The sequence below is a fragment of the Buteo buteo genome, chromosome 28 (genome assembly GCF_964188355.1).
Source record: "Buteo buteo chromosome 28, bButBut1.hap1.1, whole genome shotgun sequence".
NCBI lineage: Eukaryota > Metazoa > Chordata > Aves > Accipitriformes > Accipitridae > Buteo > Buteo buteo.
This window is the reverse complement of record NC_134198.1, coordinates 8,690,924-8,707,855: the sequence shown is the minus strand read 5'-3', so window position 1 is coordinate 8,707,855 and position 16,932 is coordinate 8,690,924. Positions and strand designations below refer to the sequence as shown.

The window sequence follows — 16,932 nt, the reverse complement described above, 5'->3', positions numbered from 1 at the left end:
CCTACTACAGTAAAGATCAGTAGAGAATTCCTGTAATATTTGCCTTTTTTGACCCATCTGATAGTTTTTTAACCTAGCTCTGAGCAGTACTTGCAGAGCCAGTGGACTACTACATAATTAGAATGAATTTGCCTCACAGCAGATATTATCTAGAAATCAGTGATTTTAACACTGCATTCAAATAAGCATTCCATATACACATATATATATACACACACACACACACATGTTTCTGTAGAACTATACAAGTCACTATCCCAGGATAACATGATGGGAGTTGAAACAAAATATTAGCTCACGCTTTAGAGTTGTCCTTGCATAACATATCGCCTGGACACCATTTGTCCAAAACTCCCATTTATGCTCAGTCTGTTCCTATAAAAAAGCCAGACTTTAAAATTTCTCACAACCCATTCATTCTGCTGCACATCTAACACGACATAGTCTATCTCATTGCAGTCGTGCTTGTAAGCTAAGCAGGGCTTCAGCGTAGGTCAGAGTGCTGGACCGTTACCGGCCAGGCTGCTCCCACACTCTGGTGCCCACCATCACCCTGAGGCAAAGCACAGGTTCAGGAGGGGGTCTTTCAGGAGCAGTATCTGCCATGTGCCATGTGGGCACCCTGTTCTGGGAGGACGAAGATTCAGGCGCATGGACATGACATCCACTTTGCCTTCAGAGACCAGAAAACGCCTGTTCTACTTAACTGTTCAGGCACAGCCTCTGACTACTGTAGAGACGTACCGTTCCAGGTGCTAATTACTTGAAAAATATTTATGTCCCTTTCATTTTTGCAATTATATATTGACACCATACAGATAGCCTTGGGAAAAATCCTTGCTTTGTGTGGGCTGAATATCAGAGATGGTTGTGGCGGTTTCTCCCAACTTTAACATCTGTTAGTCTCTGGTACTCCTAACTGGCTTCTTTTTTACTGGCAGAGTCTTCTGGCTCCTTAAAGAGTCATTGGCATGAAGGAAAGAGAGCCATGTGGAACATTTTTGGTCAGTGCAAGCATATGGTGCGGTGCAAGCTGCAGAATACAGTGCCGGTGTTCTTCCTGATGTTGGTCTTTCAGTCGGATGTGGCTGTTTAAGGCTGATGTGTACATTTCTTGGAGAACCGCGATGAAGCCTTTTCCAAAAACTGCCGGCCCCACACCTTGCTGAATCCACTGTGAAAGAAAGTACATTTTGCTTTGAGATTTTTGGGTTAAGTGTGCAAGTTCTTTCATTTTAAAAAGGAACCTAGGGTAGATCCAAATTGTTTCTGGCTGCAAATAAGCAACCATTTTCAGGCACACCTTGATGCTTTCTGAGACAGAAGTCTTCCTGCGGGGTTTTCTTTTTGCTCAAGGTCAGATAACTTTCGTAGTACTCACACCATCTACAAGATTTACTATCAGTTATAAAAATAGCTGTGAAATACAGGTTTATTCTTGATGTCTGGAAGTGGGCTTGGTGTTGTAACTGGTCTATAAATAATAAAAGTAAATATCCATGCATGAATACTTTGAGGCATAATGCATGTACTAAACACACAGTATATGTACCATCAAGTATTTCAGAAATATCTAATATGTTCTGAAATATATATTCTGCTTTTTTCCCTCACCCTATAAACTGAGCAAATGTCTCTGGAGCCATGTATCTGCACTCAGGGTGTAGTTATGTGCTACCAAATCATCTGCATGAGGAAACACAAAGGCATCCATTGCATAAGCCACCTGCTCTGTGGATCTATCGCCACAGACAACAGCATTTGTGGCTGGTTTACCATTACCTTCTTGTCCCTTGCCTTTCCTCCCATGCAGATTTGCAAGGGACTAACACAGGCTCCTCCGGATTATTTAACATGTCAGCCAGGGAAATTGAGCCAGCATGGAAAAGGAAGAGGGAACAAACCGCAGTGAGCGGAAGGTTGGCCAAGCTTAGTTTTCCCATGGGTTAAGAAGGAGCAGCCAAGCTAACCAAAGCTGTCAATGCAGCTCATGATGAGAAAGGATGCAGATGAAGGGAATGAACCCTCAAGGACAGCTGGGTTCTCTTCTGTCTTTCATCGCTAGAGTTTAGAGAAATGCTAGATGCATAGGAAGATTTTGGGAGAGAAGGCACTGTGCAGACATGCCTATCTTGCAAGGTTGTGGATGTAATTTTGGTTAGAAAATTACACAGCAATGAACTCACTTTAATGCAGAAATATTCTTATGACATTTTTTTCTTTTTCTGTGGTGATCTCAAGTACAAAATGGTTACTCCCTTGTGGTGTAAATCTGTAAAGTATATTACCTGGGTTTGGCTAACAAAACTGCTTCAGCAAATATTTCATCCCGTTCCTGTGCTGTTGGTCTTGGTTTTGAGCATTGAGTTCATAGTCCACATTGAATGACCAGCCTTGTGCTTAATTCATCCACAGGCAAAGAGAAATTTCAATACAGGACTTAAGGTGAGAAGCAGCTCTGTGGAGTAGCTACACATTTCTGCATGTTTGCAGGAAAGTCCCTTTTCAGCCAAAATAGAACAGATCCCTGATGTTATCTGGTTGCAGATTCATGTAGGTCTCAGAGGTCCACGTGTAGAGTCATGTTCTGTGAGGGCACAATCATAGTTTGGGGCCTTCAGCCTCATTCTCAGGAGTGCTGATTGTGCTTAGTGCCCATTCCTGAAAAATAAAATTGCTATCGTCTCCCCCTGAAAAAGACCACTCCTTTGTCCTTCTGATAGCATGGTGAACCTGAAGGGAAGAGGACCTCTTAACTGTTCAGAGAAGATACACTGCGTAAAGCTTTATTTATAATTTCTTCAAAGCACCAATTTGAGCTGAATTCTCCAGTGCTTCATCAGGTGATTCATCGTGTTTCCCTCTCACGACATCTAGGGAGTCAAAACTCCTATTCAGTCCAACTAAGTCAGTTCTGCTCTATCACGTGAAGCTCAGTGCTTCTTTCTGTTTTCTTGGAACGTAAGGAACTGTACCTAGTGCTATACAATGTTTTGTTTCTGAAAGCCTGTCCGAACAGCCATTTCAACTCAGGAAGTATCTGATAACACAGGATCTGAAAATCAACCTGAATACAGTTTTAATTTAAAATATCTGGTAGTCACAGTAGCTGACAGTTGTTAATTATGAGCCATGGCTCCAATGAAGACTAAGCTCTGAGGGAAGTACGCATGATTGTCTAAGTTAGTGCAGGTGCTGCTGCAGTTATGTTGCAGTTCCAGTGATGCTCTCTTTGTGTTTTTTTTTATGAACTGCAAGTCTTCCCTCAAAAAGGTGTGTGGGACCACTGATAACACAGTGAAATCTTCGCTAGCAGATGCATTGAAAATCAAAAAAAGTATTTCATAAATTCTGGAAAAGTAAACATAATCTAATAATATTTCTCAGTTTTCTTCATTCTTGCTCCCAAAGATCTCCAACCACTTTGCAGACATGATTTCAGTGTCACCATATCCCCAGGCCACCGGCTGATGGAAGGGGAACGAACAGTTGAGCAAGTATGCCTTCTTCTCTGAAGAACAGAGCACCTGTAACACAAAGAAATGAGAGCTATAAAAGTTCAGTGCCTTTGAAGATAAGCCTGTTCTTGGACGATATGACTAATATCATCAAGGCCAGTCAAGTGGGTAAGTGCCTCAAGGTAAGCGCAGCCTCAGGCATCTCCTCTTGCATTAATAGCTGGACCAAGCTGTTTACTAGCTAGGACAGTGGATGGCTGTCTCCTTTGCAGTAGGCCACACCGTGGGTGATCCATGGCCAGATAACACTTTCGTAAAGGCCTCAGAATTAGTCACACAGTTGTCAGCAGCTAGGAACAGCAGCTGCAAGATCACAACTGCACATGACAGTCCTGCCCCATGGACTCTTTTGGTCATTTGGCCCAAACCCATCAACAGAAAACACCGGGTATATATAGAAGGAGAGGCGAAAGAAGACGAGATTCTTTACATGTTGCTCTAGGGCATTACAAAGTGTCTCGTGCCTCCTCTTCCCCTTCTGAGAGCAGTAAACTGAGCCAGCTTGTGGAGAGCTATTACAACTAAGGAAAGCTTCTGGAGCTTCTCAACATAAAATATATAGAAAACCCCAGAAGTCTGCAATGTTATTTCAGAGACTGGAAATAATCTTCCTGTGATGGCGCAGGTATAGGAATAAAATGTTCTGTGTATATTTTATGTAGCTGTATATTTTGAGAGAGATTTGAGGTCACCCTCAAAGGGGGAATTTCTCTTATGAGTTAGTCTTGAATGATTTTACTTAAAATTAATAAATAAGAAATGAAAGAGGAGCTTGTTTCTCCAAAATCCAAGTTGTAAAATATATTTGTTTAGATTTTTTTTTTAAATTTTGTTTATTGATCATTTGGTGGTTTATGTTCTTAGATGACTACAAAGATTTAAACAGAATTTCTAGTTTTGGTTCAATAAGATTTTAAAGAAGACCTTTAGCAATCACAGTGCCAATTCAAACTTACTTCCTACTAAAGAGCAAATCCAAGGAATGCTTAACTTTTCTGGTTTAAATTCTTCATTAAAAAGTAAAAGTTTAAATTGGCAGGAAAACTGCTGTTTAAGCTGCTAGTACACCAACATCAGAGAAAGCTGAGTTTTAGCCCTTGGTACTCTGCCAGGTACTGTACTGCACTGCACATAACCAAGATAAAGACAGAAATAAAGAAAAAAAAAGATGGGGTGAGATAAGTTTTATTCAGCCTTTGTTGCCCTAATGGTTTGAATGTAAATAAATAAAAGTTTATGAAGTATCTCTTGAGGCCATAACAAATGGACTTTCAAAGTCTGTCGATTCGCACCAGGCAGCAAGTCCAAAAAATAGTGACCTATAACTGCAAAGCACAATCTTGTTTGGTCAAATGATTGGCATATGTTTCTGAAGAAATATCCCTTATAACTTACTTAAAGCTCTGCTTACGAGTAATAGGCCTTTTTGCTCATGAGTGAAATAATTATGTACAGTATTACACCACTTAGCTCTCTTAAAAGTTATAGCATTGGGGTCCTGATGTTGTAGTTTGGCATTTCAACTGTAAGAACTGAGTTTTCACATTTAATATCTCAGCCACTCTGGATCCTATCCATCTAAAACTTGGCAGGCAGGTTTGCCTGTCCAGATGATTTTTTTAATAGTTTAAAATTAGTTAGGCCTTTTCTAGCTGTAGAATAGCCAAGAATTAGTTTGGAGCTACTTATAGAATTTTTTTTTTAACTGGCTATAATTATAAAATGATTCTGTTAAAAAAAAAAAAAAAAAAGACAATCTGCTACTTGTCACCAATTTTTGTAGACTGCTGCACTTTGGATTTTGAAGAAAAAAAAGTGCTTTAAAACACCCCAAAGACAAACCATGAAAATCAAATATTGGGCCTTGGGGCAAGCGAATTCTCCAGCAGACTTTACCAGTTCCACTTTGCCTAGGCAACCATAGTGGTCAAAAGAAAACAATAGAAGTTTAAAAATGATGTTCTACTCTTGAACCACAGCGTGTCAGTCTTGCTTTTTGCTGTGCCTACGTAGATGACATCTATGCAGAGAGACAACCACTCCCAAACTGGTGTGGCCAGTGAGCCGCTATCAACCATCAAAATTTCTCATCAGTCACTCTGCACTGTCATCAGGAATCCTTTAAATAAAGACTCTGTATAAACCGTCTGACTCTGGGCACCTAATATGTCGGCTTTATGGTCCAGCGCTATATTTCAAATCAGACCCTGGGAGTCAAGAAGAGCAAGTTTCGCTGTGGGCCTCAAGATGGCCATACAAAAACTGTCTCTAACATCAGGTGTTCTAGTGCCTGATTAGTCAGAATGGGCCAACCTGAAATATTTTAGATGATCACCAATCCCTAGAGTGTCTGATAGTTTGCCAGTAGAAATAAATTTTTTAAAAAGGGGTCTTCCATTTTGTTAATCAGCAGGTAAATCATACAGATTTAGAACATAGGCATTTTTAATAGACCAGATTAAGGAGAGGATCCTAATCCAACTGAAGCCTATAATAGTACTTATAGTCGGAGACGTGCACTTCACTGATTCTTTGATTCACTGTCTGAACTGAAAAATTGAGAGAAAATGTATTACTTTGATCCCAAACTGAAACAATATAAGTTTCAATGGCTTCTGCAGGTTAAAAAAAATTTCAAAATTCAGTCTAAACCATAAAAACCTCAGTTTTGTTTAGCTAATTTTTGAAGTTCACTGTATTAAACAAAAGTACATTTAAGTTTGAAATGTCATTTCAAAATGTACAAATCAAAACACTGCAATTGGAACATGTCCAAGCAACTGTTTTGACTGGAAAGATTCTCTTTTTTCCCCCTCCAACCAAGCAGTAAAAATCCAACATGATTTCACAAGTTCTCTTCATTAACTCATATCTGCATTATTCTATGATTAAAAAAATATTAAAAAAACAAAACAGAATTTGTTCCTGCTTTCATGGATTCCCAGGCTTTTCCATAGATTTCATGGTTAGGAACTAGCAGAGAGCATCTTTTTAAAGAGTCCGTTACACTGCTAATTCATTGTTCCAAGTGTACAACAACATTCTCCCATTACATATGTCCATACTGTCTAAAAATATATGCCCATTTTCTCTTTCTTTCTTCTACTGTATTTTACTCTGAGGTGCTTCTGTTAAAAAACATTTGACTGGAAGAAAATAGGTTGAATGATCTGTCCATCAGTCTGTCATCAAGGCTCCTTACTAAAGGGTCATAATTCTTATTAGTTCAAAAAAAAAAAATTTGTCATCGGGCAGAGGTAGTCCTCTGGGCTGTCACCATGGCGTTGCCATGTTGCTGTTGCAGCTTTCCATACGAACAGAATTAAAGCCAATACTGAAGTCTTACACCCAAGACAGCATTACTACAGCAATATCAATGTCATCATCTCTTTCCATGTGCACGTCGTCTAAGCACCGTTGCAGACTTCAGTGTTGGAGCCCCTCTTACTTTCCTATCTTGGATTTAAAAGCCTTCTATGAGGAAAAGAAGATCCCAACTGGAATGAGATTATAATGCAATCATCCGGTTCAGAACATTATGCTATGATTTTAGCAGCATGCTAGAAACTCCCTCTGCTCCCGGGCTTAATGAAATTTGAACTTATTATATGGTTCAGCACAGTTTTTGGAAGACAACCAATAAGTATGGGAGGTTTGCAGTTGAGACAAGGGGCTTGTTTGCCAGGATTTGACTCTCTCGAGGAAAGCTAGCTGCAGGGCCAGATCTTTTCTTTTCATTGGATATAAAACAGCTATGCTCATAGCAGTATTTACTGGTGATGGAAGCCCGTGATAGAGCTCTATCTTTCCAGCAATACTTTAACCAGAGAATATCCAGTAATGACTGCAGCTGTATACCCACTCAACGGTGCTTTGCCACTATATAATACAGTATTCAAGAAGGGGCACTTGACTGCAGCAGTGCATTTAAATGTGGAAATCCATCTATTGAGTAAAAATCGCATACTACACCTTTCTATGTCTTACTTTACGTGAAATTATAATATGAAGATATCCTGGAATGAAAAAAGAAAAGATGTGTACCTGCACACAACCGCTTGTTCTATTTTTCAAGCTAACAGCTTAGCTGTAACATTTGTGCATTAGCTAAATAACATCTCAAGGGGAGCTGGAGATAGAACCTTGATGTCTCCTGATTGTACGTGTGTGAGTTTGTGCTCTCAGAGGATGGTCCTTAAAAAACTCCCTGCTGGAAGCTATTGTGCATATTGTAAAAGGACCGTTGCTAAGTGCCAATTGAGCTAGTACTGTATACTTGCCATTTTAAAAGAAGATTTCATACCACTTGATTATGTTAAATAGAAATGTTTGAAATTTAAACTGAATTACATCAAAATGGCACAGTAGTTATATGTCTAAAGAGCTGCTGCTACTCTCGCTCGTAACTAATGTCAATCCCTTCTGGTAGACGGTTTTATGTGAAACTGTGACAGACTATATTACAGGAGAAGTTTAGAGAGCCTTGATATAAAGAAGTCATAAATAAATACTACCGTAAAACCAGACCTGTGTTTGTATTAACAAGCAAGAACTCCTTTACAGTAAAGTACTGCCCTTACCCAAAAAGAGATACCATTTGTTAAGGTCAGAACTTCATCTTTAGCCTTTAGGTTGCTCTAAGGTCTTAGAGGTTTTTCTGTGCACATGATGACTATTTAGGGGAACTCGGTGAACTCCAGTAATACAATCTAGAGAATATATTTAGTAGAAATAATGCAGAAATTACCTGAAGATCAACTTACTAAGAACAAAAAGAAATAATAATGTTAACAATAGCTAGTCAGCATCAGAGTCTGACTGGAACCAGAAATCCAAGATCATTATCAAGTAGATAGAAGAAGTGAACGATATAGCACAAACAAATGGAAAATATATTTTAAAAAAAAAAGGAAAAGAGATGGGTGCCTACTCTACATGTACAAATCTGGTATTTTTATGATGAGTAGCTCATGACATTACATGCGGAGACAGGGAAAATAATAAATTACTTTTAAAAAGCTACTTTTGGATTTATGAATTTGAGAGAAACTTGTCAAGTAGTTCTGGGGGAGGAAACAAAGGAAAAACCCAGATACATTTAAACTTAATTTTACTATTTCCAAAAAATATTCTTCTAAGTTTTCATTTTGAATTTTTGGGTTTGGTTTTTCTAAAACAAACAAAATTCAGGTAAACTAAATATGCTTTTTTTTTTTTTTCAATATTTCAATAAATACCAGGCAAATCTGAGGAGAAGGGATTGTCAGGGTTTTTTTCAAGAACTTTATATTTCAGATGATCTGGAAATTCAAAAATGCAATTTTTAATTTAGGAAGAGAAGAGAAAAATAAATCATTTAAACAGCTCAAATAACAGTCTAGGGACACCAAGTATGTTGTTGCCCATTCTAGAATATTATCTTATCTTACATTGTGATGAAATGCTCAGCTGACCGCTCCCCCCACCCACCACCACCGCCACCCCCCACCCTCGCTGTGGTCAGTCTGATCTTACCCTTGGAAGGCAACAGATAATTTGCCCAACAAAAGAGCAATGGCACTTTCATGCATTTTCACTCAGTCTCCTGGGATGTCACCAGACCAAAGTGGTTCATGGGTTGTGATGGAAATGCTAACCTGCCTCCCAGTTTCATGGGTGGAAATTCTTCATATAGGTACCAGGCTACATGCCGTGGTCAACAAAACGTTGCACCACACCCCCTTACCTTCTAGGGCTTTTTTCAGCTTCCTAGAGGTTGGGCTGCACACTTTGACATGTCTCTTCATCTGATGCTTACACTCCTGTGCCCAAGCTTGGTTTCCAGTGATGGTACCTGACCTACTAGCATGTTCTAAATTAAGATCAAGACCTCAGGCTGCCTATTCTCTTACAAAATTAAAATCTACTGCGCTTCACTCAGCTGAAGATCAACTCTTTTATGAATGTATTGCAATGGTGTTCTTCATTTTTATTTATTATCTATAGTCTCAATACGCTCAAGGCTTCACTGTTAGTTTTAGTCTGAAGCACAACTTGAAATTTATCTCTTACTTGACTCCTGTTAAAGCACAAAAATACGTACTTTGAGTTAAATTTTGCTTTTGACTGGAGTCTGGTGTGGCCAGCTCACCTGTGGGGTGAAGAAAGCAGCATGCTAAGTTTCTGTGATGGTAGCACTGGAGCTGGTATTGTGGTAGTGATGCAGCAGCCCAAGTTACAATAACTCACTCCCCTAATCAATTACTCCTGATGCCTTGTTTTGTAGCAGGATCCTTCTTGTTCAAGTTGCCACTGTAAGTAGCGTACTGAAGCGCTCGCACGACCTCTTGCACGAACGACAAACACCACGTGAAAGCGCAGAGGGATGCTCTGAGGCACTGCTGCTCTCCTGGACGCGGTGAACGGCGCCAGGCACGAGAACTGACATCCCAGGGTCAGACCAAGGCCCACCTTCTTTTGTTTTGGTTTGGGGGGGTTTGTTTGTTTAATAGAAGCAATCTTACAATACCAGGAACAAATCTAAATACGCAGGGTCTAGCTTTTTATAGCTTTACGCTTGGTTTCTGTTAGTTTACCAAGTATTCAAGAAATTATTACTATCTTTGATACTGTCTGGGTCATTCCTATGCTGTTCTTTTTGTTTCTTCTTTTCTGTAGTTTACTTATTTAGTTAGTTTCTATTTCCTATTCAATTGACAATGTTGCTGATTTAATAATAAGCAAACTTTTCTTTCACTACCAGTTCAGGTCCCTCTTTTTTAAATTCCCTCAAAGCTTTTTATTCTCCAGTTTTCAAACCATTCTCTTTTGAAGGCCTGATCCCTAGTTGCTTATTGTTTGATTTTATTTTAAACTGCTTTCTGCAGTTTGCATCCTCATGTTTCTATCAGTTAAAAAAAGAGTGTTCATTATGGTTATATTCATGTCCAGGAAAAATCTGCTGCAATATATTTACTGGTCATGTTAGAAAAGCACAGTTATGCAATTATGACTGCAAAAAAAGCTTCTCCAGGGATGGAGGTATATATGCCCCCAAAACTAATGCCCTTGACTAAGAGGGTTTGCAAAGTACTAAATCTTAACTTCCACTACCACACCTCCTTCGTACGTATATTAATGTTTACAGTGTAAATGCTGTATCTATTAGAGTAAAGAAGTTTATAGTGTATAAGTATGGACTGATGAATCGTCATATAAGTAAATGAAAGAGTGCTGGAAACTGAGGAGTATGTAGTACATGTGATGTACCTTCTATTACAACATTCATTTTTTTGCTGAAATATTTTTAAATGTGTAGATTTAAAATAATAAAGAAAATCTTTTTTTTACATTTTGCTTTGAATTTTTATGCTGAATTTTATTGAAACATACTTTTTAAAATCAGTCATTTTAGTATCCATTTTTATCAAATTATAATCTTTTACCACTTAATAATAGAGGAGCAGAAGCTTTTTAAGCACATAACAACTGTGACAATTTGATGGAATTCAGTTTGAGTAATAATTTTATCAAATAATATATTTCTTTTTAAAAATACCATTTATTAAAACATTATCCACAATTTAGGCAGAATGGTAAAGCAAATGTCATTTTTAAACACACGACCCACCTTTGCTGAAAGCGCAGCACAATCACAACATGTTATAGGAAGTGTTGGCATGCTTTGGAACACAGGATGACTCTATCAATAGATTATTAAGCCTACAGATGAGAGCCCAGCATTTCTGAGCTAAATACTACTTACTCACTTCTCCTCGTGCATCTCCATTGACTTTAATGGGTTTTCATGGGTTTAACTCAAGACTGGATATGATTCTCAGCACCTGGTGCATGAAGACCTACTTGTCTGACATAGACTAAAGCATTCAGAGGCTTCCCAAAAGCAAATTTTGCTCTCATTGAACAACTTTAGGTCTGGTGCCCCAGGGAAAGTCAAGTCCTCGGGACGGGATCTGGCACCAATATAAAAGCAACTTCGGCATGGAGACTTTTTGGAAAGATCAGGGCAAATAGCCAGAGGCATTCCTTTGGCAATTGCAGATCTTCAAGCGAAGGATGGAAATAAAATTCTTTAAATTGAAGCTGTTCTGTGGAAACGAGACCCAGGCAGAAGATGGAAACATACTGAAATACAATAAATGGTCAAGTATAATAAGTAGCAGGGACTGAAAGCAAAGGTAAGGGTCTACGTACGTAATTTCAGAAATGGAAACTGTTACTTAGTGAGATAGCCAGAAGAATTTCCCCTCACACTTCAGCTCACCCACAAAACTCCCAAGAAGAGTTTCTTCCAAGACACCTGGAAGGTCTTGGTCAAGTGTTAAGCTCATGACATTTCTTCTTTTGCAGCTATTTTTTGTCTCTCTAGAATATTTTAAATTTTGTTCTAAGGATTAAGACATTTACCTGGGAGGACGATGAGCTGCATCTTCCACCTGCAGAAATCTAGAAAACTCAGCAGTTCGGACTGCAGACTCAGCTAAGCCAGAAAACATCTGCCCCTCAAAGAGGTTGCACGGACTGAATGCGACTGGCCTGGAGCAGGGACAAATGACATCACACTAGTGGCCAGGAGTCTGATTTCATTTAGTCAATGAAAGAACAGACTATTATGCATACAAAGTGGAACACTGTCAATCAAAGAGCCTGAGAGCGCTCCAGCCCTTGTGCCTCAGACTACAAGCCAGGGTCGGTAGGGCAGAGGCAGGTGTAGCCGCTCCAGAGTCCCCAAGGCAGAGGTCAGAGCTGAAGCACCAATAATCTGTGGTTTCCTTTGCCTGTTCTACATGTGAAAACTTCTGAAACAAAAGGGAAGTTTGCAGTCATATTAAACAATTTTTTTTTCTTTCCCATTTCGGTGAGAGAAGAGTTTTACATGGTAAATTTGATTTGAGGCCATTAAATATTTTTCATCAGTCTTCCACCTTAAAACTCAATTTTCATAACAATTTTGAGAAAGAAACTATTGTTCTGACAATTTGGTCTGTCTTCTCCTGTCACACACAACCAACACATCAATAAGTATTTTTGTTATGAAATTTGACTCTTCATGCCTGAAAAAACCCATCAATTTTGAAAAGAGCTCCAGTCTTGGAATACAATCCCATGAGATGCAGAGAGATGAGTTAACGTCTGTACATTGCCAGAAAACAAAGCTCCTGCCTCCTACAAACAACTGCAAAGTTCTGGTCTTTACAAAATTGTGCTGGCTCTGGAGCCTGCCAGACTTCATCATAGGTAACTTTCACTCCTTAAAATGGCAGAAGCAAAGCCATTACATTAGCTGAGTGGTTTTCTGATGTGTTAATGAGGAGGGGAAAAAAAAAAAAAAAAAAGCCCAATGAAGCATCAGAGCTGCTGCAAGGGAGGGACAACTGTCTTTCCAGGAGAAGGGGAGGAAAGAAGGAAAAGTAGGAAGAGAGGTGCGAGAGGAGGAGAGAGAGTGCTCCCTTCCTTTCAGCAGCAGTGTGGTAGCAAGTAAGCTACCACCAGCCTCTGGTTTTAGAGGTCTCGACACTACCTTACCTCTATTTTTAAGGTGTTTATTAATGGAAGAACTCATAAATGGCCACTTTCATTTCTTCAGGGAATACTGTGAACACAAAAAGTCTCCCACTTCAGATGAAAGTTGGTCCTCCAAACCAAACAACTTACTATCTGCTTGGGTTAGTACATCTGCCATTGGAACAAGTCCATTTATTTCTTGCTAGGGTGAGATTAGGCCTTTTTATATGTAAGTGCTGACATGTCAGAAAGCACTGGAAAGTAATCTTCTTAAACATTTATTCTTTTACCATCAAGGAATTCTGCAGTTTACTTAATCATAAAGGAAGGGACACATACAAGTGTAACATATTTCACATTTTTAACTATCCTTAAGTGTAAACCTTAGGGCAGTCTTTCAGGAGGTAAATTCCTTCTTCAGATAAAAACTTGTCTTCCATTAAGATAAAGTTTGTGTTTAGCTTGGTTTCCTAGTTTCTTTTACAAAGTTTGTATAAGCCTTTTGCATTCAATGTCTTACCTGACCAGCATGGATACTCCTGCATGTAAGAGAAACATACACATTATCAGGTTACCTTGAAGAATTCCAACTTTTCTAAGACCTGAGATGAATTCCTGTATTTTCTTTATCTCTAAAAGATGTGTTCCGTGACGGTGTTATCACTGTTCCATATACCTCTCCTGACCCATTTTCCTACAAGAATTTTGTTGTGGATCCCCTTAATATTTCACAAGTGTTCCATAAAATACTGCTGTCTCTTTAGAATTTACTGTGTTCTTTTCCTGCCTGTAACTGCAGACAGAATATAATTCTTTTGGTGGTCTGTATGAATATTCATAAGTGACAAGTACTCTGAGTTCTAAAATATCGGATCGGGAGGTTTTGCAATTATTAGATCAGGGTTTCTCTCCGTTGTACCCTGGGATTAAAATGTCTTTATTTCGGTGCAACAACAGAGGAAGAACACAAGATTACAATAGATTCTAACAAAAAGGAGATAACTTTGCATTATTTTTCATTCTTCTTTCAGTCTCCGTCACGAGGATGGAGTCATGCTGTGACATTCTTCTCTGGGTATTGGAACATGAGAATGATATACTCGACTTTGAATGTCTCGAGTTTTGTAACGTATAATAGTCGAGTTTTACTTCTTTCACCCCAGTATTTTGCATTTTGATAGGCAAGTGCCACTTCACCGCTAAGGCCCTGCTGCTGACCTTTAACACAGCGGGTAGCTTTAGCAGTGCAATTATCAGGACGGGTTGTGGTGTCCTGGAGGAAGTCAGCGTGCACACGTGTATAAACTGGGATGTCAAGGATGTGAAAAGCAGAGGAGCGCATACCAGGCAACTGAAGTCATTTGATCATGACAACCCAGTCAAGCCAAAGTCAGAGTGACAGTTATGTTGGAAAGTCTTGCTTAGCCTCCTTCATGTATTTGAGTGAAAACGTAAGAGAGTACAGATTAATGTGACCCCATTTCACTTTCTTTTAAACTACTACAGTTTCCAACTCAGAAAGTTCTGCCTACCAGTTGAGCAACATGAGATCAACATACAGGAATCTGATTTACCCACTTGATTTATACTGTTTATAAGTTTGATCCCTGGTTTCCAGTTTCACCACTGTGGTCCTTACACAGTTCTGAGGCCATTGTTTCCAAATGTGGGTGCCTAAAGTGTAAAGATATATCAGGGTGTTCATCCCTCATATATAGAACTATATTGTATGAGAAAGAAACCCAGGATTTGGCCTTCAATAACAAGAGGACACTGATAATACAAGTCTCAGTGATCTACTACTGTAACGTGTTCAGCAAAGAACAATCGATGTACAGTACTATAAGTAAAAGACAGCCCACCCATGAAAGGTAAAGAAAAACAGATGTAAATGTTGCACCTACTGTAGCTTTTGCTATTGCACTTGCAGTTACCACTGCTGAGGAGCTGCTCTCAAATTTTGCTTGAACTGAAAATGTTTTCATCACAGAAACATTTGTGCTATGTGTTACTTTTGCCCTTAAAAATATAATTAAGGAAGTTTGGATGGGTTTTCTTTTCTTTTCTTTTAATGAGTAGCACCCTTTAGAAGCACACTTGATACACCCTCTTTGCACTCGCTTTCCTTACCTTCACTCTTTCTCTTTCCTTCGCTTGGTGGCTGTTGTTGTCACAGAGTTTGCCTTCCCAAGCTCCAGCCCCCCTCCATCTTCTTCGTATTATTCCTCCAAACAAAATAAAACAAAACAAAGCTCTGTTCATTATTTTTTTTTCTTCCCAAGACAAGTTCATGTTTTTTCAGCATACTGCAGGAGGACAGTGTATGCTGATTTTGCTGCTTAAATATTATTTTTCATCGTTTCTGTGTTTATTTTTCCAAATGTGTTAAGAGACCTCCCAAGGAGATCCCTTCTTCCCTCTCCACAGTCTTCCCCTTAGGAATCTGAATGTTGCTAATATCTCTTGGGTAAAATCCAGCCACTGTGTCCGCATCAAGTCAAGCTGAATTTACTCCATGCCCTGCAGCTGTTCCATTGTCTCCTTATTACAACACAAGTTTCTGTTTGTTTTATTTATTTATCATTTCTAAGTACCAGGCTTTCTGGCAAAATGTTGCCAGCTGGAAGTTACATGGAAAATGTTTAGCACAGCTTTAACACATGCTCCAGAGTATGTGTACATGCATTTCCTTCTTGGTAAATCAGCATTTAGGGAGTATTGGGGAAATAGGCTGTGAAATGCAATCAGCTTGTCCTGAGCTACGGTGCTATTTAATAAAATCTCCAGCAAATTCAAATAGCAGACACTCATCCAAGTCCTTAATGCATGCATTTGCTCCTCCCTGAACTATCAATATCAAAACAGTCTCTTAGGCAACTATGTCAATGAAAAATGAAGAAAAATAAATAGAAAAAAAATGAATAGGTATTTCTGATGAATAACCATCATCCCTGACTGTGCTAAATCACATTTCTAATCTCTTTGTTTTGAGCATTTATTAGCACTTACTTCCCTCAGTTAAGTAAGAATGAAGTGCTATAAATAATGTTTATGCCTCTAGGAGCTTATGTAGAGGGTCTTCTGGTTTTCTGTAGCGTTTCTCTCATTCAGAATTAGCTAGTCACCTTCTCTGTTGACAGGGCGTAAAATACAGAAATAAGGAAGAAAACTATTGATATCTGCATAAAGTTCCTCTGTTTTTCAGGTATGAGGAGGTACTGCACTGTTTCACAGATCCCTTCATCATTGCTTGGTGCCGCAAGAATTCCGATTTCAGGGTCTGCTGCTGCGTCCCCATGTCAATCCAACAGAGATGTCTCCCTGCACATTGGCCAGGCACATTAAGAGTAGGTCTGTCTTCCTGGGCAAATCATCCCTTACACTTGTGTTGAATTCCCACCTGTGAATCATAACAAACACATGCTTTGGTACTGACCTCAACTTGAATAACTTTACAGGCAACTCTGTGTTTCAGGTATCCATCAGTAAAACTTGGAAACAAACAACAAAAACATAAGTATAAACTTCTGGCGAGTACCAAGTTCTTTTCACTATGAATTTCCAGTTGATTCTTTATGAGTTTTCTGGACTGTTATCTAAAAGATACTGATCTTAGATAATGACGAACTATGGTTTAGTTCTATTTCTGGTACTTCAGTGGGAAGAATAATTTCTAAGGCATTTCTCAGGAACAACACTGTCCACCAGGAGTCATTTGGACCAGAACACAGCTGATTATTTGTGACAGTTTGGATCCTCACTGCTTATACAAAAGCTAAATAAAAAATGAAACAGATATCATGCATTCATCTATGTATTTGATGTTAAAGTCCACTAGAGTCTAAATTCAGGTGTGAGTCCAAATAAGGAATTGAAATAAATGTAATATATATCTTTCTGTAGTCATCTT

At 38.9% G+C, this 16,932-nt stretch overlaps 1 long non-coding RNA gene across 1 annotated transcript in view; it reads right to left on the bottom strand.

Annotated features, from left to right (window-relative positions):
• Positions 1-750: 750 nt before the first annotated feature.
• LOC142045525 (uncharacterized) overlaps positions 751-16,932 on the bottom strand; it is a 16,281-nt gene continuing 99 nt past the window's right edge. The window contains exons 1-3 of the long non-coding RNA XR_012654634.1: positions 15,153-16,932; positions 2,289-3,527; positions 751-1,174 (exon numbers count right to left, since the gene is read on the bottom strand). The exon at positions 15,153-16,932 is cut by the window's right edge and continues 99 nt beyond it. This is a non-coding gene — a long non-coding RNA (uncharacterized LOC142045525). The remainder of the gene's footprint in view (positions 1,175-2,288; positions 3,528-15,152) is intronic.